The sequence below is a fragment of the Mustela erminea genome, chromosome 6 (genome assembly GCF_009829155.1).
Source record: "Mustela erminea isolate mMusErm1 chromosome 6, mMusErm1.Pri, whole genome shotgun sequence".
Lineage (NCBI taxonomy): Eukaryota > Metazoa > Chordata > Mammalia > Carnivora > Mustelidae > Mustela > Mustela erminea.
The window spans coordinates 13,202,888-13,229,692 of record NC_045619.1 but is presented as its reverse complement, the minus strand read 5'-3'; the positions used below and the strand labels follow the sequence as shown (position 1 = coordinate 13,229,692).

At 52.4% G+C, this 26,805-nt stretch overlaps 1 protein-coding gene across 2 annotated transcripts in view; it reads right to left on the bottom strand.

Moving 5' to 3' along the window:
• LARGE1 (LARGE xylosyl- and glucuronyltransferase 1) overlaps positions 1-26,266 on the bottom strand; it is a 527,449-nt gene extending 501,183 nt beyond the window's left edge. Inside the window, exon 1 of one of the 2 annotated variants that reach the window (XM_032346463.1) lies at positions 26,101-26,266. The gene's annotated coding sequence lies outside the window, so the exon portion shown is untranslated. Of the gene's footprint in view, positions 1-23,453; positions 24,530-26,100 lie in introns of those variants that run through there. The other variant, XM_032346461.1, reaches the window with a different exon arrangement.
• Between the last annotated feature and the right edge of the window lie 539 nt (positions 26,267-26,805).

The following is a 26,805-nucleotide window of genomic DNA, read 5'->3' as shown; positions in this document are numbered from 1 at the left end:
CCTGTTTCCCGTCCACGTCCCAAGGATACCAGCTACAAGCCACCATTTGCTCCTTCATGCAGCAAATATTTGAGAGCCTTCTGTGTGCAAGACATAAAGGGACAGAAATGCCTGCTGCCATCAGCTTACATACAAACAAATCACACAGTATATTAACAAACAGTGATGCCACATACAGGGAAAAGCAGAGCAGGGTACAGAAGGCGGTGGGTGCAGTTAACACCGAGTTACAAATTAAACAGGGCAAAAAAATCACCAAGTGTGTCCCTTTCCCAGGTGACCTCAGGCTCTCTGTTTCAACTCTCAAAGGCTTTTTGAACCAATCGCCTGCTGAGGCTGTACACGATACCCCTGACGGGTAAGTCACCACACCATCCGCTCCAGCAGATCAAACTTGGGTCCTACCCGGGAGATGACTGCCATCTACCACTGGTCACCAGGAGGCATTCCAACTACGCGGGAAAAAGGTGCATGTACGTGGATGCGCGTGTACACACACACACACACACACTCCCCCTGCCCACCGCCATGGCCCCACGATGTAACCACTAACTCTAGCCAGTAACAGAAAGCACTCCAGGAAGACATAAGCAGCTGACTCAGTAAGGCCTTTGGGGTGTGGATCCCCACCCCCCATCCCTTTCACAGTGTGTTGAGTTGGGCTGCATTGATGGCACTTAAGATGCAGAGTTCGACCGAATCCAGAGCAAACGATGAGCCTGCCTGACCGGGTCCCCACACTGGATTCCTAGAAGCCAGTCCTATGGGCTGGACCGTGCAACGCCAAAGCCATAAACACAAAGTCTGCTTCTCAATGGGGAGAGGGGAGTGTGGTGGTGTTTGGGACCATGCCCCCACACCTGGCCTCGGTCCTCTGGACCTCCTGCTCAACCTCCCGCCACAGGGAGGGCCTCCTTGCAGTGCCCTGAATCTTGGCTGCGTGTGCTCATCTCCGGGGGAGTGTGGGATTCCCCCCATACCCAAGTTGCACCCCAAACCAGTTGAATCAAAATTTCGGGAGGTGGGACCCAGGCATCAGTAGATGTTAAGAGCTCCCCAGATGATTCCAACATACAGCTACGGCTGAGAACCCCTTTGCACCCCTCATCCTGCCCACCAGGGCTGCCAAGCCCAAATGGACCTCCCTTCCTGACCACCTGGTCTCCCTATTTCAGCTTGAGGGTTCAGCTGTGCCCTCTACCCCACATTGTCCGGCTGTGGTCCACCAGGAAGAAATTATCAGAAACCTCCAGGTGGCCTGCACGCAACAACTCTCTTTTCCAAGCAAAACTGGGACACAGGACCTGGCAGGAATACCCCCATCCTCTTCCGAGGCAGCGAGCCCAGACAAGTTAGAGGATGGTTTCGGAGTTCTAATCCTGGTTTGGACACACACACTCTCCGTGTGACCTTGGACGGGAAAATAAACCTCACTGCATCTCAGCGTGCTCCTGTGTAAATCAGGCTTCATGATATCCCCCTCACCAGGGCTGATGGGAAGACACAAGGGGAATCATTAATCATGGGTCTGACATATAGCAGGTGCTCAAAAAATGGCAGCAGCTCTTATTAATTTACGACAAGGAAGCCAGTCCAAAAGGAGTTTAGATACCAAAACAGAGCATCTAGGACAGGTCCTATGGTTTACGGGAACAGCAAATGGGGCAGAATCTTCAAAATCAGAGCCACCCTAGAAAATCTGAAGACCTGTGGTTTGTAGAGCGAGCACTGTCACTGAGAGGCAAGAGATGGGGTTAAGCTACTGCCAATGGGTAAGCAGGGGAGGGATGGAGAGAGGCACTCACCTGCACAGGTGAGTGGAGTTGGTACCCAGAGCCTCTGGCCAAGTCCCTCATCGCCCTGAAAACTACTCTTCTTCCCACCAACAGGGGATGCGTTCCATCCCCTCCAAGCACAAAACAAAGGTGAGTCAGAAGGAACCTGAAGGGAAAAGTGGCTCTAACAACGAATGTGACAGGACCTAAAACACTCCCCGGGGGCAAGCAGGGAAGACAGAGGTCTGAAGGGATCAGGGTGGCTGGGGAAGTAGAGTGGAAGAAATCCAGACCAAGTGTCCTCGTGGGGCTCTGGGTTAGCTGTTGGTTGCTTGTACGAATCACCACCAAGCCGGTGGCTTGAAACAGCACACATGTACCATCTTACCGTTTCTGCAGCTCAGGAGTCTGGCCAAGGCTGAGCTGGGTCCTCTGCTCAGAAACACGCAAGGTCGCCATCAAGGAGTCCAGGGGGTGTCCTCCCGTGGAGGCTCTGGCGGGGAAGCCAGCTACGGGCATGCTCGAGTCCTTGTGCTGTCGGACTGAGGGGCTAGCCTCCTTGCTGGTGGTGGGCTGGGGGTGGGAGGTGGTCCCCACAACACCTGGCCACGTGGGTTCCCCAGCACACCAACTTCTTCATCAAGGAGAGCCTCGACAGCGAGTCAGCCGGCGACCGTAATCACAGAAGTAACACCCCATCATCCCTGCTGTATTCTATTGCTTTGAGCAAGCCCCAAGCCCCACTCGTGCCTCGTGCAAGGGATCACACGAGAGCATGAACATCGGCAGGTGGGGGCACAGACAGCCACTACTTTTTCCGCTGTGGCAAAATACACTTAACAAAATGGACCACTGCAAACATTTTTAAGTGTATAATTCAGTGAAATTAAATACACTCCCTTTCTGGTGCAACCGTCACCACCACCATCTCTAGAGCTTTCTCATCTTCCCAAACTGAAACTCTGTAACCATTAAGGGCTAACGACCCACCCTCCTCTCTCCCCAGGCCCCAGCAACCACCATGCTTTCTGTCTCTATGAATCGGACTCCTCTGGAGACTCATGTGAGTGGAATGACAGAGACCCCAGAGCAACAGAACATCGTCAGCACCACATCGCCCTCAATGATGCCGTCGCCTGGCTAGAATGTGCGAACAAGATGGTGTTTGCAGCACCCCATGTACAGGGGGTCACCCCACCTACAGGCATCCCAGATGCTGACCACCGGGCCCCCCCTACCCAGCTTTTGTGTGCTCCTGACTTTTGCTGATGATTCAAGACTTTAAAGAAGTTTTTCTTTTTTTCCTGTCTGAGCTTCCTGGAATTAGAGGCTTCTTCTCTCCCAGTGTTCAGAAAAGCTCACAGTGGGAGACAGTGTCTCCCAACACTGCCCCTCAAGGCCAAGTGTGGATGCCACACAGCACAGCGCTTTCCCCACTGGCCAGACCCGATGACAGAACACCAGGAGAGATCCTCAGAGACAGGAAACGTGGGATTAGAAAAGACCTGGGGCTCTTCTCTAGGCATTTCCCTCTATCTTTTGTTTCAGGAATTCTCTGCCCACACCTCACGGGGTTAGGGGCAGTGGCCGGAAGGAGGCCAGGCCTTTGAGGAGCTTCCTTCCCCCAGACCCCCGGAGGTAGCCAAAATGACACCTGAGGCGGACTCGCTCACCAGGAAATCAATTAGACACATCTACTTTGCAAAGCAGCTGGCCACCTCGATCAGAACACCTGCAGCCGTGAAGTCAAGCCTGTTCCTTTGGAAAACCTCCCACATCCACTCCTCTGCCTTCCTTTTTTGCTTACCCCAAAAGCTGTGGGCAGTCAACTCTCGTCGGGGATTCGTGAAGACCAAGTCCCCAGGATCTACTACTACGGGCGTAATAAGGAGCTCCTTCCTGCTGCCGCAGCGTCGCAGGAGAAGAGAGAGGGAGGCAGGCCAGGTCCACGCGGCCACCAAGTGGGCCTGGCTCTGGGGCAGGAGTTGGGCCTGACGGGAATACACAACAGTGGCAAAGAAGTCCTTATCTCACTCCAGCCCATCTCAGCCCGTGAAGGTGAAATCGGAGGGGGAATGCCAATGAAGCAGCAGATCTCCAGACAGCCAAAAATGTGGCGCTGTATTACGGAGTCTAAGTGACTGCAAACAGGCCATTATCAAATCTCTTCGGTGACAAAGCTCTGTGTTGAAGGGGACAAATAAAAACAAGTACATTAAGCACAATAAATCACAGGGACCTGTCGTTGAGACCCATTATCCCTGGGGGATGGAGGGGCCCTTCTCCTCCCTGCCTTCCAGCTCTCGGATCCTGGTTTTCTCATCATTGTTTTAATATTGCAGCCATTACTCTCCGTGCTGCGAAGAGCCTGCTGTTTTTCTGTAGTTCTGGGTGGCAAGGGCATAATTTGTTTTATGATTTGCTTGGGAGGGTAGCTGTTTTATATTCATCTTTAAAAGATGCATTCAATAATCGTAGCAATGAGACCCCGCTTAAGAAATGAGACCCAACCCTCCTATTCCTTCCAGCAGGGAAGAATGACTGGAACAACCTGAAAGACACCTAGCTGTCACCAGGAGGGCCAGGCTGCTTCTCCCGGCAGGGCGGGGGCGGAGGGGGGGAGGCACGTGCCTGATAACAGCCTTGGTCACCTCTAAAGAGCCACCAAATCATGTAGAAGGTAACCTGGGCTCAGGGGAGGCAGCCAGAGGCTGGAAGTCAGGGGATCCAGGTTTCACCATTAAGTTGGTGTGACCTTGGACCTCCCAGGCAGAAGTGTCCCCTTCTGCCGAATAAACCAATTGGCCCACACATCTCTTTGGAGCCCCAAAGAGCATCTCTATAACATACAGAGAGAGGGGGCGCCTGGGTGGCTCAGTGGGTTCAAGCCTCTGCCTTCAGCTCAGGTCATGATCCCAGACTCCTGGGATCGAGCCCCACATCGGGCTCTCTGCTTCGCTGGGAGCCTGCTTCCTCCTCTCTCTCTGCCTGCCTCTCTGCCTACTTGTGATCTCTGTCAAATAAATAAATAAAATCTTTTAAAAAAAAAAAAAGATACAGAGAGAGGGTGCAGAACTTTAAGCCAGATAATAGTCTTACATTAACTTCCCCTCGCTCTCAAGAAGATGGTTACAAGAGTCATCCTAAGATAAAATCCACCCAGTGCACAGCGGCCCGAGACACCTCCCACCCCTTCCTTCTCCCATCCGCGTAGAAGCCTTCCTCCCGGCCCCTTCCTCCCTGAGAAGTTATTTTCTGGGGCAGCTCACCGTAGATCCTGTAAACTCGTCCTCCCAATTTTACCCAGCAGGAAGTGGATGGGAGGTCCGGAAGGATCAAGCCGGCTGGGCCAGCTCCCCACGGCAGGACCCATATCTGCCCTTCCCCCATCAGAAGGGAACGATGGCAACACACGCTCTCCCCTCGTCTGCAAGATGGCTGCCAATGCCTGCACGCAGCGTGGCGACACCAACAGTCCTTTCCGGGATTCCCGTTTCAATGGCCACATCTAAATCTCACCATGAGAAGAATGCTTCTTGCCGTGCCATGCTTCCGAGGGTGGCACCACGCGAGACAGCCAGGTCACGGAACTGATCCCAGGACTCCGTCACCCATCCGAGAGGCGTGGACATAAGCTGCCTCACAGGGCCCAACTCTCAGAATGCTCTATAAAGGACTCAAATTCAGAAAAGGCAAAAAAAGTTACAAGCTCTCTTGTGCTCGAAACGGGGCTGGGTTTTATGGATCATCAAAGCCCGCTGGAAAGCCTCTTGGGAGGAAGAGAGAAGATTCCTTCTAACCAAGCAATGCCTCTCTGGCTTTGCAAACTGTGGTGTAACAACCCCATAAACAGCAAGTGGAATTGGATATATGGCAGCTTTTAGCCTCAAATGCAGATGGCAAGTGTCAAAGGAAGGAGCTTTGTGCGCGAACAGGACAGGGAGCAGGGAGACGACGTGTCCCAGGCGCCATGAACTGCAACGAACCACAGGCTGTGGAGGAAGGAGACCCCTGTGCAAGGAAGACCTGAAGTCTTATTCTCCTCGCCCCAGGGACCAGCACAGCGCCTGGCACACAGCGGTTGATGCACGCTCCCTAAATGAGGGAGCGAAGGAAGGACACGCAGCAAAGCCACATCGATGACCCACAGCCCCTGGAAACACTGATCTGGTTGATGGGAACGAGGTCAAGATGTACTAACAGAGAAGTGAGATCTCAGTGCAGCCTGAGCACCTCCGAGAAAATGTCTGGACGTACATGTATACTTACTTACACTATACTAAGTACATAAAAGGGAGCTAAAGACTCCAAAACCTTTCAGTGTCTGGGGTGAGGGTTTTCAGTTTGTTTGTTCCGTAGCTTTTTTATTTTTTTCTTGCCACTGCGAGTTACTAAGACAAAACAAAAAAGAGCCTCTAGAAACATTCTTGGCCTCTGCCCCTGTGAACCTTTTTTGAAATCAAAATACAACTCACGAAAGCAAACCCACAGAGCTACCACGGACTCCCACGCATGCCATGAAAGATGTAAGAGCTGGACGGAGGTCTGGGGGGTGTACGTCCACATCGCACGGCAGGGCAGCAGTGAGCTGCCGGCAGATCAGGACGAGCAGGCGACACAGGTCTCCAGCATGACCAGGACACAGCCCCATCCTGGGGGTGGCGCTCCCCCAGGCAACTCCGCTGTCAACCTGCTCCGAGTTTCCAGCGAACGCACAGCTCGGGTCAAACATTCACACTCCCTGGAGGACTTTTAATTGAAAAATCACACCGAACATGTCACGTGCCAGATCCAAATGGTCACCGGGTACCAGACACTAGGAATAAACCCCATCTAACATCCAATGAGGCATTCTGCCATCATCACTCCGGGGAGATCATTTCTAGAGTGCTGGCTCTGAGCGATGGTGTTTGATCCTTACGCAGGAGGTGGGAATAGATCGTGGACCTTGTGAGGAGGGAAAATAAAACTCAGGGAGCTGCATGGGCTGGGTTGTGTCCTCCCAAAAAGAGACGTTGAAGTCCTACGCTCCAGGACCTCAGGATGCGACTGTAATTGGAAAGAGGGTCTTTAAAGAAGAGTCCAGTTAAGATGAGGTCATTGGGGTAAGTCCTAATGGAATAGGACTGGTGTCCTCCCAAAACAGGGGAAATCCAGATACTGAGCTGCACACAGTGGGAAGACGATGTGCCGACACACGAGGAGCAATCAGCCACCTGAGCAGCGACACCCAAGGACCGTCAAGGATCCAGCAAACCCCACCCATAGAAGAGGCGAGGCAGGACCCTCCCCTAGAGTCATCCGAGCACAGCCCTGCAGACACCCTCAGGTGGCCTGACTCCAGACTCCACTTCCGGACCCGTGCAGACACTGCGCTCCTGTTGTTTCGGGCCCCCCCCCCGACTGCTGGTGCTCAGTCACGGCAGCCCCAGGAAGCCCATACAGAGGTGGGAAGCCCTCGCCCAAGGCTGCGCCGGCCAGAGCTTCAAGTTACAAGAAACCGTGCTCTGCCAACACTTCTCCCTGCTGGGTCCCAGTCTCCCAGGGGCTGTGACCGGCTTTCCATAAAGACGATCTCTAAATTCGTGCCCGCAGTGGCCCCCTGGCACACGAAGGGGCCCTACGATGTGGATGGAGGTTTCCGAACTTCACCCTCCTCCCAGGGAACGGACCACGTCCCGCTGCAGAGAAGTCTCTGGATGGGAGGTGAGCAGCATCTGCGCAGGGCATCTGGAGGGTTTTGAGAGGAAGAGATGATCTGACAAGCCGGCTGCCTACTACTCCGCCCATCTTTCAGCCGCGACGTTCCGCGACAAGCACCCGCAGACCGGACGACGAACCACCCCAGCCACATTAAAACAATGATTAACGCAGGAGTGAGAACAGTGACAGCCACTCGGCAAGAAGAATCATAGACAGGCTCGTCACCTGCGCAGTTTAAAGATGAGCCCTGCGTGTGAATGGGAAGTAGTTTCGGAAACAACAGTGGCCCTTGGGGGACTTGGGTCGAGCTGACTCCTAAAACCCCTCACCTGCAAACTCGGCTGCCTGAGACACAAAATACGGGGTGAGGAGATACTCTCATACACACACACCAGGCCGGGCACCGGCCAAGTTCCAAGCCACATGGTCCACCTGCTCCGAGGGACAGAGGACAGGAAACCGGCTCCGGCCACCGGCTGTTGGGCAAAGGGGAGACTCCTGGCCCAGGACAGCCTCCTCCCCTGCTCTCTAAAAAGTCCTGAAACTTGTTTCACAACTACAGTCCACCCTCCGGGAATTTCGGGGAAGTTGTCACTGGAACCAGAGCCGCAGTGGCAGCCACAGGTAAGGAAGGGAAAGGTCCAGATCCCACCAGCCCATCCCAAGCGTTGCTAGCAAACCCACAACCAGTTCTCACCAGTACACGGCCCTCCCTCGACTCCCATTAACAGTTAAAGTATACCCAAACAACAAACGGAGTCAAACTCACGGCCCTGCAACGGCTGGTCTGCATTTGCGCAGGTGAATCTATTACTAATTTGTGTTTTAAACAAGGTGTATACAGCAATGTTATTTTTCAAAACTAACCTATTCACAAAGCAGAAACAACCGATGCTGTTATGGGCTGAACTGTGCCCCCCACCCCCACCCCACCAAATTCATAGGGGGAAGGCTTAATCTCCGATTCCCCAGAGACTGGCTGTATTTGGGGACACAGCCTTTAAAGAGATGATAAGATTAAATGAGGTCACTAGGGTGGGCGGAGCCCTGATCTGATATGACTGGTGTCCTCACAGGAAGAGGAGATTGGGACAAGACAGACACAGAGGGAACATGTGAAGACACAGGGAAACCACCACCATCGACAACAAGCCAAGAGAAGCCTCCAAAAAAACAACCTTGCTGAGACCCTGAACTTGGACTTTTAGCCTCTAGACCTGCAGGGCAATAAACGTGTTGTGTAAGCAACCCCCTCCGCCCCACACCATCTGTGGTCCTTTGCTACGGCAGCCCCAGCAAAATGATGCACATGAAATTCTACATTTTCTCATTTCTTTTCTTTAATCACATAGCAATGCTCTTAAAAAAAAATCACAAAATATACTACATCAGGGATTTTTTCTTTTTTTGGCCATTTCCTTAAAAGTCTTGCAATTACCAAAGCAGGAAACAGAAGGTACCACTAATGTCTACCGGCAAGTGCTGGCCGGTAGGGAGTGTAAGGGAAGCCTACCCCGGAGAATAAAAGGGTTTAGAGAAGAGACTTGTGGTGGGTTTGACCGAACTTTTAAGATCTTCATGCTAATCTTCCCACAGAGCATCTGGAGGTTCCTGCTAGCCCAGCCTCCCCACTTTCCGAGCCATTCAAATAGGACTGATTGCTTCTCCCCTAACCCGTTCCAGGGCTGTGGTCTCAACCCCTCTAACCAGATCACGACGAAGACTTCCGCCACATCTACTGGGGAACAGCCGCTCTCCCTCGGCTGCAATGGGGCGGTGGTTAGAATGTATGGCTGAGGACCAGCCTGCCTTCCCATGGGGTTACTGCTGGAGAACGAAGCCAGCACCCAAGACAGCAGAGCTGAGAGAAGACAGAGCAATGACTTCCAGAGTGGATCCAACACAGCCCGATGCTTTCCTCTTTTTTCATTACCTGAGCAGATAAAGTCCTTCCTTTTTTTTTTTCACTAACATCAGTATGAACAGGGTTTCTATCATTTATGTCTCAAACAGTCCTCCCCGAGCCACTGAGGCACTCGGTATACATGGTCACGTCTCGCTTCATGCACAGAAGTTTCATTAGAATGTGAAGTGTGTTTACATTTGACTAACATCCATGCAATTTCAAGGGTGCTTAATCGGGAGTGCCATGTATGAGCTCTAGGAGACACTGATGTCCCTGAAATTCGCAGGGGGAAGAAATATTTAGGTGCATAAGGGTCCGTGGGAGAAACCAACTGAGAGACTGTCCACTCTAAACTTCAGTACCTTAGCACAAGGATCCAGCTTGTTTTGAATTCTGAAATTTGAAAAATTTGCACCACCTTGCCTATTTTTAGGCTGACATCTGAAGTTTTCATCATAAACTCACTTCTAAGGACAGAATTCCCGGCATATTATAAACAGTAACACTTTAAAATAAAACTTTCACATCACATTTTTAAAACAGAACCTAACCATCTGAGACCCATCATTCATTTTAAAAATTCAAGAGCAAGTTATGTTTTTGAGATCTGAAAAATGTATATCATTCCTTAGCACGAGGAAGGGGCCCAGATGTCCTGTTTCCAACCCCAAGTGGAAACAGGTGAGAGAGTGTGCAATGGGGTGCCTTGTGGCCGTGCCTGCATTAGCAGAAGGTTCCCACCCACCCATTTCCAACAGCTCCTCTCTTTGGGGCCCTCTGAAGGGTTTGGTACTCAAGAGCAGTGTCCCAGGGGAGACTGGTGCTGGGTAAGAGCTGCGCCTTCATAAGCAAGGTGGGGTCGGGGGGAATGACTGGGAAAATGGAAGGAGGATCCGTGGACCTGGGAGGGATGGTCTCTGTCCAATCAATTTCAGAGGATCCATATGTGAGACTGAAAATCTGAAAACCGATTCCCTTAAAACCAGCCACACCTGCATCCTCCGTGGAAAGGCTTCATTCCTGTATCCCCAGGGGTACGTACATACCAGTGTCAAGACACCTGGGCCGGTGGATTACGGGACAGAGATTAAGAGGGTATGTTCTACAGACTGAACTGGGTTCCAGTCTCTGGCTTTACACTTGGGTAAAACCCCCATCTCTGCACCTCAGTTTCCCCATGGGTCAAACGAACTGCACAGCTGAGCAGGGTTAAAAGTCATCACGCATGGAAAACGTGTGTCCTATTCACCAAAGAAGCACTCAATGGATATTTGCTACAATTGTTATCCTCATTATTGCTGCTACTATTATTTTAAATACTCTAGCACAGCTTGCTAAGGAAGAGTCCTCTACTATCCCACTGACCGGGTCGCATCTCCTTTTCCAGGCAGAGGGCCAATTCCAAAGAAGAGAAAAGAGCGAGGTGGACAGAAAGTTCCGGGGAAATGGCCCCAGGTGATGAGTGGGTTAGGGTTTGCCATGATGTTCAAGGTCTCTGCAAGCTTTCTGAGATCTCTCGACAGGGCTGGAAAGACAAAGCTTGTGGCCCCTTCCTCTGCTCCCCCGTCCCTGGGAGCCATCTGTCTCCTTATTCTGCCAAGCAGAAGCACCGTAAGTCCGAAAGTCCGGGCGAAGACCACATAGTGATGGAGAGAGGAGAAAGAGAAAGGGAAGCGTTAAATAATAACACAATTACAATAGCTCATACTTACCGAGGGCCTTCAGTGTACGGCTCTGTCCTAAGCATTACACACACATTAACAGATTTAATCAGCTCAAAAATGCTGTTTCAATAGGAGCCATGGATAAATCCAAGCAGAACAAAAAGGGAAATCTCAATCCGGAAGAGCCAGAGAAAGCATCCCTTGGTGTGTATTAAGTCAGACCACCCCTGGAAGAGCAGCAGGGCTTCATGAACCATGAAACCAACGTCATGCCAAGTGCAAGTCTATAAAGTGTGGCTGGTGCCTGGATCTCACACACCCTCTGATAAGCCCGGGGTTCATCCATCACTCTTCCGTGATTTGCTAAGCAAACCTATTCGTGCAGCACAGTGTCTGGCTTACAACGACAGTGTGATAAAAACCGAAACGGACCCCCAAGTACTAGAGGCAATCCTAAACATCCAAGAGAAACACGCCGGTTATCTGAAAGAGCGGCTCTGGGCGCTGGGGCTGAGTTTCTGTCCAAGGTCAGCCATCCTCCCAGACCTGCCCACCACGGATAATCTCGCAATCCACCCCAAACACCACTCTGCAATGGTACCACTCTGCAATGGTTCTCCCGAGGACGTCCGATGGGTGTGAAGCCCAGTTAAACAGAAACCACGGTCAACGACTCCATCAGCACCGAGGGACCAACAGCACAGCCAGGAAGAATCCCCTTGCGGGAAAGGGATGACCTTCTCCGTCAGGGTTGAAAACGCCGAAGGTGAGAAGAAAGATGAGGCTGAAGATCCAAGAAAATGGGGACAGCGGAGAAATGCGACGTTAAGGCGGCAGAGAGAAGAGGGTACGAGGAGACGAAGGCACCACAGCGGCATCCAAGAAGGACGAGACAAGGGAAGCCTCAGGGAGACAAAGGCTCTTCAAGCTCTGTCCCACCGAACTTCAACGCTGAGCCTGGAGGGTCTGGGGAAAGGCAGGTCTGGGTCTGGAGAGGTGGCAAGGGCCCCTTGCCCACTTTCATCTTCTCCACCTCTACCCGCACGTTGGTCACGCTGGTCACGGGCAAGGGGGCATGCACTCTTCAGGCGCGGGAATCCCTCAGAAGCTAATCCACGCCTATGCCCCAGCAGGACACTGGAATCTCCCCCCAGTTCAGCAAGAAAGGGCTTGTATTATGCCCGGACAGCAAATGAAATCCCAAATAACCACCACTGCCACGGTACAGGGAGCAGACAGGCTGGTCCAGCGTGCGGTAAAACACCAAAGATTCCCCGCACCCCCCCCCCCGGCCCCGTCCTAAGATGCTCTCTTCTGCGGAAGGGCTCGCGCGCTCTGGCCCGGCAGCCAGCCTGCAGCACCGAGGGTGCTACGCGAGGTGCAGGAGCAGAGGCCGGCACGGGGCCCAGGTGCAGTTCAGCGCCTATATCGGAAAAACCCGGCAGGAAGGGCTGCCGGAGCTGGGCCGTGCAGGAAAAACAGAGGCGTCCTAAGGCAGACAGAGGGAAAGAGCTTACCACGCAGAAGGCGAGGTATGTGCACAGCATGGCAGGTTTGGGGGAAAATGACCAGTAAGAAAAAGAAAAAACAAAACACTGGAGGGTCGGCACTGAGGATGCGGCTGCCGACAAAGCCAGGAGCCAGTTCCTAACAAGCTTTATGGGTCCTGATAAGAAAGCTGGAAGTTTTCCAGGGGCCAAGTGTGAGCCACTGAGCGTAAACACACAGAACATTCTAGAAAAGCCCTTGTTCTTTAAAGATTAAAAATAAAGGCTCTCCTATCTGCAAGGGATCAGGCTAGCCTACTCGAAAACCTCAGTTATCCAGAATGGCTTCTGTAGCAGTTCTGAAAGGGGGTACTGCCAGCTCCCAGCAAGGCCGTCCTCGGGCAGAGAAACACCACCAGCCCTGGCAAATTCAGCGCAGCTTCACTTTTACGGTATATCTGGAGCCCAGATGTCCAAGCTCTGGCCGTTTTGCTCTCAGCCCGCTGCAGGCACTCTGGGAACCACTCGTGAGGAAAAAACTGTCTCTATCATGACCCTTACTGGGTGTCATCCAAGGCTAGGAAGGAGATTGTTCTGTAACCCTGGGCTCGTTGAAACAACCCCCCTCCCCCCATAAAAGCCCAAGCCCCATCCTCACGCCCAGCCTCACCAAGGGAAAGAGTGCTCTTTCAAGAACTGCTGGTACTTTCACAAGCAAACTTTATTCCAATGAAGCCGCTTTCCAGTGGGCAATGAAGATCATCTCAGATTTCTGTACCGAGGATGGGGGTCAGAGAAAAGTTCAGAAGCTCCCCTCAGCTTCCATCCTCACAGTACCCATTCTCGCCCAGTGGTCTTCACAGCTTCATGCGTGAACTATAAGGCAAAAGCCTCTTCTACAGCCTCCCAGCTTCTACCTCTCCCCACTCCAGTCTGACCCCAATATTGCTATTAGGCTCATCTTCCTAAAACAGAGTTGTTGGGTTTTGTTTTTTTTTTTTTTAAGATTTTGTTTATTTGAGATAGAGAGAGAGAGCACAAGTGATGGGGAAAGGCAGAGGGAGAGGGAGAAGTAGGCTCTCCACTGAGCAGGGAGCCTGACTCGGGGCTTGATCCCAGAGTCCTGGGTCATGACCTGAGCTGAAGGCAGATGCTTCAGTGACAGAGCCACCCAGGCGTCCCTAAAACAGAACTTTGAATACACCATTCTCCTGCTCAGAAGCTGCCCTGCCTCCCAAGAGCCCGCAGCCCCTAACCGAGCTTGCCAAGTTCATCTCCAACTTCCTGCCAACAGAAACCCACGCTGGTTATTCCTGTAACCCAGAAATACCCATTTGTCAACCTAACCCGGCCCCTCGACCTCCCTGTAATTCTTCTGTTCCGATTTTAACCATCCTGCGTCCAAAGACCCAACTCAAATCCTACCTCCACCGAGTTCACGCAGCTAGACTCCGGCCTCGGACTTCCCATCCAGCCTCGATAATCCCCAGACATTCACGGCAGCGCAGCACGCCTTCTGCCCCTGCTCTGAACCGTTCGTTTGAGTCTTCTATTGTTGCTTAACTTAGAACACAATCTTTCAATCTCTCCAATGACGCTTCTTGAGGGCAAGGACAGCAGGCTTTCGAGTTAATCTAATGATTGATTACTTTAGGATTCCTAAGTGCTAGGAGTGTAGCAAGACATACCCACAGGTACACGGAAGGGCAGACCTAGCCACGGTGCTTAAGAAGCTGACCCACAAGTAAGGGAATAAGAAACATGTCGGGACACTAACAACGTCAAGCAGAAGAGGAAAAGCAGAGTCTTCAGGGTTTGGGGGCAATGCCTCCTCTCATGCTGTTCTTCCAGCTCCTGTTCACTAAGACCCAGAGGGAACATTCTCTTCTTGGACTCCCTCAAGCAGAATGCCACCCAACACTGTGCCCACTGTCCTTCATTCGTGCCTTTATTAGCATCTACTGCCCTCACCAAGACAAAGCTACCAATGGTGGCAGGTGATCTCACCTCTGGTTTCCAATGTCAAGAGGAGACCCGCACACCATGAAAGTTCAGTGAATGCTGCCTGAGTTGTGGTGGCTGAGTGGATGTTGAACGAGTGAAGGAAATGCCATCGAGGCTATCCGGAGTGCCCGGGGCCTGGAGGCAGGAGAGATGCTGAGCGGACAGAGAAAGGAGGGAGGATGGAGGAGTCTGATCCAGTAAACGGAGAAGCAGCATCAGGACCAAAGAGGAAAACAAGGGACATTTTTAGGCAGCAGCCCATAGGCCAGCACTAGAGAAGACCTGCAGAGTCCTAGGGCAGATGACGAGTGTAGACCGTGGGGAAGCTAAGCTGACGGCCAGTGTAGACAGGTGGGGAAGCCAGGGCAAGGCCAGTGCTGAGACAGCAGACTGAGCGGAGCCCTGGCCCCATGCTTCATGGCCGTGTGAGCCAGGCAAGCCTCAGCTTCCACACCCGGCAAGTGGGAGAGTAAGAGCACCCACTGCCCAGCGTGCGGCAAGGCTGGCACGACCCGAAAGGATCCAATGGAAGAGAGCCGGGCACGGAGGAGGGGCTGAGGAACACACTTCTGGGCATGGAACAGGCTGATGTAGAGCGACTGAGGGAAGGGACAGATAGTTAGAAATCACACGTGGGAGAGGGCACAGCCACGGGCCGCATGGGGAGGTCGGGAAGCTCGGGTTCTGGTCCTGCCTCCTCTCCAGATCATTCTGTGCCTTCCTGAACACAGCAGCCACAGGTGTGAAAGGAAGGTGCTGGGCCGATGGGGTCCAAGGTCTCCTCCAGCCCTGGAGGGGTCTCCACATGACAGCTCTGCCCCTGTGGCAGAGAACATCACATGTGTTAAAGCCCAGGGGGGAGGGATTCATGAAAACAGAGAAAGAACAGACACCAAGATGGTGGTGGAGAGGTCTCCCAGAGGAGACAGAGGGCGCCAGCCTTCCCTAGCTTTCCCAAGGCCTCCTCTTCCTCCTCCCAGGGAGCCACATGCCCCAACTCCCCGCAGGTCACTCCACAATCACCCTCCCCAGCGCTGGGAAGAGCATCAGCAACCATCCACGCTTTTCCAGGCCACCTGGCTTGTAGGTTTGACAGGCTGTAGGGCACGCCCATTCGTCTGGTGCCAGAAGAGTCCAAATCCCCACAAAGTGAGAACAAAGGAAAGGTGCCAGGCCTGCGGGGACTGTACTCCCCTCTGCCTTGTTACAAAGCCATCAGCATTTGAACCACAACAGTGACCCCGAAGAGAATTCAGTTTGCTGACCTGAAATGTCCTTCTCATTTCTAAAATAACACCTTCCTAGAGCGGCCTCCAGTCTGTACGTCCGTGGGTGTTCACGCACCCTCCCTCTCCCAGCACCTCCCCTTCCCTCAAGAGAAGCATTGCAAACACTTGCTCCGTGTGGCCACACTCCTTATTTCGCGCAGACCTACTAAGCACAGGGCGCCGTGCCTGCAGGCAGCGGAAAAGCCCTATCGGGCTGATCACTCTGCCTGCGCACCTCCCTTGGCTCTGGAGACAACCAGGAAATGCCATTCCTCTGATGAGTGCTGACATCCGTCAAGGAGGCTAGCATATTAAGAATCTAAGCAACTGTTCTAGAAACAAAAGGTGAGGGGAGTGTTTCCTAGGAGCCACGGAAATGTTAACCTTATTCAATAATAAAATAGGTGACCGATGTATTCAAGGCAATCCCTAACCACACACAATCACACTGGAGAGCCCATGATTCCCAGCTGGGTTTAAATTAACAAACAAACAAACAAACAAAACAACAATAACAACAAAAACCAGGAAAAAAGAAATGCTCACATGTCTATGTTCTGTTGTAAATCCCTCTAAATTCTACCGCTTCTTCCGTGGAAAGATCAGCAAGCCCTTTCTTCCCGACAGGCCTTGGTACTTCAAACAAGGGCCACGTGAAGAGCAAACCTCTCCCAGTAGCCAGAGCTCCGTCTCCATCTGCATTTGTTGCCCGTCCAAAGCGCAGCCCCCTAATGCGAGGAGAGAGGCTAAAATGACTGTGCTATGGGCACTTTCCATTCCTTCCCCAGCCTGTGATTATCTACAACTCCAGGTTGCCCCAAATTACGTCTGGAGCCTCAAACGCCTTACATTTTATGTCATTCCTCGAACAAATTCTTTTCTGGAAACTTTCGTAAGAGATAAAGGAACAAAACCCCAAAAAGCCCTAGATATCTCAGCTGCAGCGAAGGAAGAGCCGGCAGGCTAGCAAGATTCCGAACGTCTCCTACGTTTATCGCGTCTCCTGTATACCTACGCGCAGAAGCCGATTAATTCCATGTCTCCGCAATTATGAAAGCTCAGAATCCTAGAAACTCTTACCTAATTTTTAAAAAAAAAATGTTAAGGATTTTTAAACTGTATATGAGAAAGAAAGAGACAGAGAGCCAGAAAGCATGCAGGAGTGGTGGGGAAGGGCAGAGGGAGAGGGAGATGCGGACTCCCCGCTGAGCAGGGACCAGGAGAAGTGGGACCCAGATCCCAGGACACTGAGATCAGGACCTGAGCTCAAGGCAGACGCTTAACCGACTGAGACACCCAGGAGTCCCAATAACTAATTTCACTTTTTTTTTTTTAAAGATTTTATTTATTCATTTGACAGAGATCACAAGTAGGCAGAGAGTCAGGCAGAGAGAGAGAGAGAGAGAGAGAGAGAAAAGGAAGCAGGCCCCCCGCTGAGCAGAGCCCAATGTGGGGCTCGATCCCAGGACCCTGAGATCATGACCTGAGCCGAAGGCAGAGGATTTAACCCACTGCGCCACTCAGGTGCCCCCCCAATTTCACTTTTTAAACCACTTCTGTTCTTGATATATTCTTAGAGGTAGAAACTCAGTAGGGACAGTTTAGGAACTCAGGAAGGTGAGGGCTATCCCCAGAAAGAAAAGCAGTTAAACAAGTAAATCTCCCTCCCAGTAATGGGGAAGTAAGGGAACACTAGGTACTGGCTAGTGGTTATGGAAGTTGATATAACTACCAGACTTCTTTCAGTAACACAGTTCCATATTAGGGTCCCTGGCAGGTGAACATGGGGATTTATATGTTAAAACATTTAAAAAGTTTGTATTAAAAAATCCTAGGTTTCGGGTAATGGATAAGACTCCCAAAAGCATCCATCACGATTGTCTTAATCAAGTAATCTGAAATACAATAAAGGAACTAGCTATTAAATAGAGCCTTTTATGAATCCCTTCTGTAAAGTAAGAATCTTTTGTACCCCAATTACTTATCTTAAAGTGTTTGTCTTTAAAATCAGATTTGAGGGGCACCTGGGTGGCTCAGTGGTTAAAGCCTCTGCCTTCGGCTCGGGTCATGATCCCAGGGTCCTGGGATCGAGCCTCACATCGGGCTCTCCGCTCGGCAGGGAGCCTGCCTCCTCCTCCTCTCTCTCTCTCTCTCTCTCTCTCTCTGCCTGCCTCTCTGCCTACTTGTGATCTGTCAAATAAATAAAAATCTTAAAAAAATAAAAAATAAAATCAGATTCGAGAAGCCAAATTCTGCTAAAATAGGGCACTCCTATACTTAGCATCAGTATTGAAATACTAAAGTCAAAAACAACAACAACAACCCTCATGTCTACATTACACTCACTTTCACTCTCCTCTTTCCAATAAGCACTGCCCTCTATAGCCAGGAGATCAATACCTGAGTAGTGAGAACGCTTCTTTCTAGAACACAAATGTGGAGGCATAAAATTAAATTGGTTTTCATTTTTCCCAACTTATGCATCTACACGATTGCTTTTCTGCACCCATTTTTTCTTCCAAACATCCCTCCCTCACACTCAACCAAGAACTTGCTTCCCAGGTAAACCACACTCCACCTCCCCTTTCCACGACAGAGTCCAGAGTTTGCAAAATCCCCAAGGGTCAAATAGAAACAATCAAAATTTTCAGCATTGCTTTTTATCACGACGTACTTAATTCTCAAGTAGTTCTCAAAGAACAGGTAACATCAAAAACAACTTGTTCTCATATTATTTATGAAGTTAGCAGGCAAGTCTAAATGCTTATGTGTGAATGGCCTAATATATCAGAGAGAGAGATCAGAGAATCTATAAGCAACACAGCAAAGACTTGTGCTTCTTTTCTTCAGCATTGTCTACCCGTGGTATTTTGTATTTCAAAGCAGAGTATACCTGTGAACTGGTCAGGCCTCTTCCCATTTCAGAGCTAGAAATCCTAAACAGTGGGGGCTTTGCCACTAACTTAGGCAAACCCATTCCCTCTCTGGGCCCTAAATTCCTAGTTGCAAGGTACAGAGCTGACGTATAGACTCAATGCCTAAAGCCCAGAGAGATCAAGCAGTATTCTAATGTCACACAGCAAGTTAGCAGCAGATGATGCAATCTAGACCCAAATCTCCTGATTTTACTTAAACCACCCTGCCTCCCACTCAACGCAAGCAATGATACAGGCAAACAAACAAACAAACAAACAAATATATTTTGCCCTGGGGCTCAGTGCTACAGATGATATTCTCCTTTCTCCCTAACATCCTTCAGCAGTTACAGTGTCTCGTCTCTTCTCCACTATAGTTTTCTCACCCCACAACACACACACACACACATGCACACACACACACAGGCACGCACACACACTCATCCTCATCATTCAACTCTTCCTTTTCCAACAGCAAAGGAAGTTTAGACTAGAAGGGAACGGATTCAAGTATGAGAACCTCGTTCTAGTACTAAACGCGGCCATAACTCTGCCCAGAAGCCGATCTGACAAAATGGAATTTGTTCTCAGAGAGAAGGACTTTTCCCCCATACTGTATCATTTGTCAAGTAACATTGTCATTTCTCCTACTGCAGCATAATCACAGAATGAAAGCCCCAGATGGAATGCACGTACACACGAGGGCGGACTTACGGTTGATAAGGGACCCTTTCTTTATTTGCATTCTAACCGTTTTTTCAGAGAACTGGCAAAGTGCTCAATGTAGAAGGATAAAGGACAAAAAAGAAAATTCCTTTCCCTGTTTTTATTAACAATGTGGGATAAGCAACTAGTGCTCTTGGATCTTGTCCAGAAACCATTCTTGTCATGGAGCATGAAGCCAGTCCCCAGCATGGAACCCTATTAAATGATCTCCCTTGGAACACCAGGCTTCCCCTCTCCCAGAACACTTTCCAGCCACCTTAACTAACGACTGTTCTCCATAAACAGTACATATTTTAAGGTTTCCATACTGTTCTTTCTACCTGGGTCCCCCTTCCTCACTACTCCTCCAGCAAACTCGAACTCATCCTTTGCGCAGACCCATACAACAGCACTTAGCTCGTGATGATGGTTCGTTCCCCGGACTTCCGCCTCCCTGAACGAAATGTGAAACCCCTGTAGCCTCCATGCGGAGCGCGGCACCTGCCACGTAATAGATGTTCACTTATTATTGGTCGTGTTAAAAGGAGAAACGTCTTCTAAAATACATTTGCTTACGCTGTAACTTTACTGGCTGCTGCCTACTGCCCTCCAAGAGTCAAACGTGCTCAGAGAGGAAGGGAGGGGCCGGAGGACCTCTCAATGTCAAATATACGGGAGGAGAGCAGCAAAGCCTCAACACCAGTTGCTGCTCCTGTGAGCTGTCCGTGTTACTCAAGGGTGTCGGTGGCGGGGTGCCTGGAGCTCTCAGTCCCCTGGGACTTACTTAGCCCTCCCCAACCCCGACCTTGTGTGCTCCTTACTCTTCGAGAACTCTGGATCAAAGACGCCTTCCATTATCCACAGACCCTAAAGAAGACCGGAATTCTGCCTCAACTCCTTACTCGCCCTCTGGCACCTGGCTTCCCTGGAATTTACAAGACTTCATTCATGCCTTAGGACCACAGTGTATATCTTTTCCGGGACCGGTTTTCACTAGTTGATGCTCAATGGTAAATTTAATAGTATTTTCCTGCTCCAATCTCTTACCCCTTGGCTATACTGTGCCTATGAGAATCAATCTATAAAGCTTTAATAGCAGAAATAAAGCTTTATGCTGACCATTTTCCTTAGACCACAACAATAGTTCCCTTTAAACCACCTAAATATGCACTACGCATATGGGTAAAAGATCACCAATGTGTCTACCGGACCCCAGAGTTCAGGAAAATGTAATAACTCACGGAGGTTCAAACACTGAGTCTAATTCCATATGCTGAGTTGGGGCTTTTAGAAAACTGTGAGTCCTAAATCTGTGACATCTGCCTTTTCTGGTGCCAGTATTCTGAACAGGGCAATCTCTTCTTGGACTCTGGCTGCTCACCTCTGGAGTCAGCTCTGATAAGATTTGAACACGTGGGTAAAGCCTAGGCAATGGGGCTTTGTTCTTCAGCAAAATAGAATTATCTTCCAATTCTGCTGAAAGAAACCTAGACGCTAACGATTTAATGCTGTTAAAAGTGCAGAGAGCCATCTGAGACAGAAGTGCATACCTGACCGTCAGAGGTTATATGTGCAAAAATACAAGGTATGTATTTTTAAAGGATGACAGTGAGAAATTTCAAGTTGACAGAGTTGATTTTAGAGACCATTTAGAATGGATGATTTTATGTGATTTTTATGAAGACTCTAGGTGACATGCCATCCAACACCCCCCCCCCCCCCCCCCCCCCCCCGCCGAAAAAGGGCAGTTCTGATTACAAACCTTCAGGGAACACAAAGTTAGCACGGTCTTATGCCCAAAGGATGGACTCTGCAGGAGGTTCTGTCTCCCAAAAATGTGTAACCCTCATATGCTCAGAACTTTGCAGTTAACCAGTCCTGACTTGTCCAAAAGACAATTTAGATGTGATCAGGCTCATCATTCAAGCATTTGGAATCCATTCATTCATGCAAGCTTACATCAAGTACCAAAAAGTCAAGTTCATGAACCCTAAAGATAAACCACAGCCTTTTGTAACATGGGTCCTTGGTTTTCTTCCTTGGTGGTGGAATAGAAGACTAGTCCCCCTAGTGTCCTGCCACTGTAGGTGGCTGAAGGATGGAGACACTCCTGCATTCTGCATCCACGTTAAATGAAGCACAGCTCACGAACCCAGAACCCCAAGGAAACCTTCAGATCCCCCTCCCCCCCGCAATGAGATGGAAGCTTGCTGGGACCTAGGAGGACACCAGAAAATCTGACCTTTCATTTCCAAGGGCCCTTACAGTTTCTGGTTTAAAAGCCAATGTGATCTGCATTACCTCACACCAGAAAGTTAACCCACTAGCAAACACACTTCACTACATGAGGAAAAGGACCCACACCTGTCAGTGGACGACTGCCCACTCCAGAGTGATCCAACATTTGCTTTGAAAAATCTCCCTCTCCCACTGGGCCGATTTGTTTCCTGTCCTTGCTGCTACTTGAAAACCCACTAACGTCTAAATCTTGACGGACTTCTGCCTCTCTGTTTCATTAGTTTTCTTCCTGGTATAGAATTAACAGGGCCAGCCTCGATAAATGTGTGCTCTCCTCAAACAATTTTCACTGAAGTAAAACACTCTTGAAATATAAAGGTACACTAAGATGTGTGAAACCTTAAAGCCAGGTTTTGTTGTTGTTTTTTAATCCCCAGTTGAGGACGCATGCCTGTGAGTAATTCATCATGCCACCCATTTGTGAGAGATGCAAAAAGAAAACACCACTTATTCCTTTCCCAATTTAGAACCTTCCCTTAAGTCTACCAAAGCTGACTCTGGGGAGGGCAGACCAAGAGAGGTAAGAGAAAATGAGCCTGAAGTGATTGCATCCATAGAGTGAATAAGCACTTTGGGTGACCAACCTGCATTTAGGGGAGGTGACCACCCCACCTGCTGCCTCACATCATCCCCCACCCCACCCCCCACCAAGAAGGAAGCAGAAGCCTGAGTGCTCTCTTGGGGAACTTACATAAGACCCTGTAAAACTTCCTGTGACATTCACGGAAAATAGAAACTGCTATTTTGCTCCCTCAGGAGATCATTGTAATGGACTGAGTGACAAAATTCACGGATTCAGAGTTCAACAGAAACCTGCTCAACCGAGGTACATCAGCTCAGGGACAAGAAAAAATCCATCCCCATTAAACAGGGTCACCGGGGGGATGGATTCAATGTAGAAGAGACAATCTGTTCCCTCCTAAGTGACCCATTTAAAATCAGATTGTTCCAGGGATATCTCACAGGTTTAATAAATTTCAAACTGGCAAGGACAGCCTTGTAGGACTGAGGTTCCTTAAAAAGGGAAATGTTAAAGAAGGTAATAAAGCAATAAACAAAATAACTTAAAGATGCAGGAACTTAGCGGAGTCAGCCACTGCACCCTTCAGCGGCGAACGCCTGGATCGCTATACAGGGATCACTCATCTAAGCAGCTTCGTCTAACAGGACGGCCTCTCTGCTTAGGTTCCCTCTCTACAGACAGCGCTGCCACCCAAACACTCTGTCCTACAGAGTAAGTAGAAAGCTCTGACCGCTCACCCTAAATCGCCTTGACTCTCTACCACAAGGAGCAAAGAAAACTTCTTCACAGCATCACACCAGGAAAGGCAGGTGAGGATCACCCAAGAGGGACAGCGGAAAAAGACAGCAGGTCTCCCAAAACACAGGTGCCCATAACTAACAAACTGCGAGGACCGGGGGTGGGGGGGGGGGGGTCGGGGGGAGCGATGCGAGATGAGGGCACACCATCTCCCGCTGTTGACGGGAAACTCGTCCTTGTTTGCCCCGGGTTAACAGCCTCTGTGCCTAGGAGGGGGGCAGTCCCTGGGAAGGGTCCTGGGGACATCAGAGACTTCTGGACTTCCCTCCGGCCTGTCCAGGGCTCCTGACCCAGGAGCTGAGGCTGTGCCCTCACAGAGGGTACCAGCTACAGGTTCGGAGAACTTGTCCCGCGCCGCTCACCAGGGCGCCCCCCGCGGAGGCTCTCAAGCACCCCCGGGCTCTTACCTTGGCCGTGACTGCCGCCAAACACAGGGAGACCGCGGAAGAGCTGGGTGGCGCGGCGGCACCGCCGCCGCCTCCTACAAGGCGCAGGGGGTCCGGGTCGGGGTCGGGGTCCCAGCAGGCGCTGCCCTAGTTCAAACGGCGGTGCCAAGCGCAGACTTCGGGGCGGTCCCCGGCTCCAAACGCTGCGAGGAGGGTCCGGGCCGCCCAAGCTGAGCACTGTCCCTTCTTCCTCTCCCTCCGGCGCCGCTGCCTGGAACTGATCCCTGCCCCAAGGACTCTTCCGAGCCGGGGGCGCCCCGCATGGGCAGGGGCCTGCGTCCGCCACGGGCTAGGTCCGGGAAGGGGGCGCTGAGGAGAGACGCCGGGCGGCCGCCTGGGCCAGCTCCACCTCCCGCGCTCCCCGCCGCTTCGCCCCTTCAGGGCAGGGCCTGCCCGTTCCCGGCCCCGCGAGGCAAGAGCGGCCGCGCCCCCAGCTTCGGGCGCCCGGTCTCCGCTCGGCGGCGGGGCAGCAGCGGTCCGACCGGGCCGGACGCCCAGCGAGGCGGTAGAGAGGCTGCAGCCGGCCGCGGCGCCCCCTCCCCCCGGGCCTGCGCCGCCCGCCCGCCCGCGGCTCCGCGGGAAGGAGGCGCTGGAGAGGGCCTCGCCCCGGCCTGGGGCGCGGGGCCGGGGGCGCGGGGGCCGGGGGAGGCGCCCCGGGAAGGTCACCGGAGCGGAGGCGGGGCGCAGAGCGGTGGGTGCGGGGAGCCGAGGCGGGCGGCCCCGCTGCCGCCGGGAGCGCTCGCCGGCCTCGGCCGCCGCCGCCTCCGAGACGCGCCGGCTTCCCCGAGCGCCCGGCGCTCGGAGCTGGGCGGCTGCTGCAGCCGCCGCCGGCAGCCGGGCGCCGCTGGCCGGAGCCGGCGCGCGATCCCCGCCTCCCGCGCCCGGTCAGGCGGGGGCTGCCGCGCGGGGGCCGGCAAGGGGGGCAGCGGGCGGGCGGGCGGGCGCTGGGGTCCGGGCTCCGGGCTGGCCCCGCCGCCGCGTGCCCAGAGCGCCGGGCTCGCTCAGCAGCTGCAGTGACTGTGTGTCTGTGTCATGTCTGTGCAGCTGGGGGGGACCGCGAGCCCGGGTCGGGCTCCGGGCGGGGGCGGGGCCAGCGCGCGCCTCGGTGCCCGCCCCCACCCCGTGACGGCGCAGCCGGCCAATGGCAGACGCCGCAGCCGCACGGACTTAGAGGCCTCCCCCGCCTGGGCTCCGCCTCCTCGCGCGAGGCTCCTCCCTTCCACTTCTCTGTCTCGCTCGCACGCGGGTGGAAGCAACACCCGGAGCCGGGATCCCGGCCGGGGTCCGGATGAAAGCGTGCAAGCTGGGAGCTCCCCGCCCTGCTCCCCCCCCACCCCGGCCGCTCCCGGCCGCCTCGGGCTTGGCCAGCCTCGCGGAAAGAGGGGGAAGGGAAGAGGGACGGGTCCGCAGCTGCCGCTGTCGAGACGCCGGCAGGCTCGCAGGGCCGTGCAGCCTGTCCACTCCCCCATGTACAAAACCGCCGTCGTGGGAAGTAGGAAGTTTCCCCGCCTCCACTTCTACTCGGGTTCGCCGCTTCTTTCCGAGGTGGGCAGGGTATGGGGAAGCCTGAGGCTGCGAGGAGCCACGATGAAGGGCTTTGACAGCATTATTTGCGACTCTGTATCCAAGAATCCGGTCCAAGGCTCCCGGTTCTTTCGGGAAAACTGCATTTCTTTGCCTACCACCACCACCCCCCCACCCCGCCCCGCGCGCGCGCGCGCGCACACACACACACACACACACACACACAACCCTGCACGCACAACACGCCCCTCCCCGTTCTGATTTCATTCTTGCTCTTCTTCCTGGCAACACGAGCCCCCGCGCGCGACATCCCATTGAATGGACTTCCAGCCTCCCAAGCCCTAAAGCCGAGAGTGGGGCGCCGAGAGTCCTGTGAAGCTATAGAAGCTACGGAAGAGTGGGTGAAATCGGCTGGGCAAGGGGGGCGGGGGTGTGACAGTGGAATGGAAGGTGGAGGCCTGGAGAGAAAAACCCAAAGGAGGGGAGAACAGGCCGGGAGAGGAGGAGGACGCAGAAGGATGGGCAACTCTGACTGGGAGACCCGAGCTCCGGCGCGGGATCCAGCTCCCGTGTTTTTCCTCAGCTCGTCCCAGGGCTTCTGGGGTCCCCTTCCCCCCCACCACCCCGGGTCCCCACCCCTCCCCGGCCCGACGGGCACCGGGTCCCAGCCCTCGCCTCCGCGCGCTTCTCTCTCTCGGCCCTAGGGCTTAGATGAGGCAAAGGGAAGCCCACCTTACTCTTGGAAGGGGCCAGGGAAGCGATGCAACAGCCCAGAGAAAGTGCGAGGAGGGGATGTAGGGTGGTGCATAATGAAAGGGCGCCGAGCTAGGGCTGCGGTTCAGACCACACTCCCCAGAGGTCAGGCTGGGGGACCAAGGGTTTCGGAGGTTTGGTCCCCCACTCCGCTTGGGACCTGGCTCCCGCCAAGTAACCCCGCTCTCCGCCTTCAGTTCGACCCAACCGGGACCCTCCGCCATACCCCACTTCCCTCCAGCCTCTTTAGGCAACGACCCCCCGCCCAGTGCCCCACCCCACTCCTCGTGCACCACCGCCCGGTCTCCCCCAGCTCCGGAGCGCTGTTTACCTAATCGCAGCTACAGACTGAGCAGAGGAGAATGCAAAAAGAGTAGCAGTTACACAGCGGCGTCCCCGGCGAAGAAGTAAAAAACGTTTGCCTGGAGCTTCAGGATAATTCGCTGTGAAGCTGGGGTCTGCTGCCTTATCTCCGCGGGATGAGTCTCATCCTTCACGTTGCCAGGGATAGGAGATCGTATCTGGTTTTGATGTCACTACCCGTGTCGGAGAGAACGTTGTATGATAAAATATAATCTAATATCCTAGAGACCATTCAAAGTGTCAAAGTTTAATTGCCAATCCTTTGAGCTCGAACGCTGCTCCGTTCTCCCTCTTGACGTGCAGCTCTGTTCTAGAACGCACTGAAAACAAGGGGATCATTTTTTATTTTTTGCGGGTCGACTGTCCTTCCTACTCTTCCTCCTCCCCTACTCCAACCCCCGCCCTGGAACCGGGTAAAGTTAAAGCAAGAATTTGGGCTTGCTTTTTATTCATTGCTTTGCTTCAACTTCATTAGGGGTGTAAAATGCATTATTACAACGCATTAGCATATTAATAATGGTAACGTGACTGAGGAAGCGGAGGGAGACCTGAAATTTACAAGCAAAGGAGAAATAATGAAATCATATAAAAAAATAAACTAAAAGATAAGCCTTAGTAAAGAAACATCTCCATTATAATTACCCACGTGTAGTGCATTGTCTAGATTGGATTT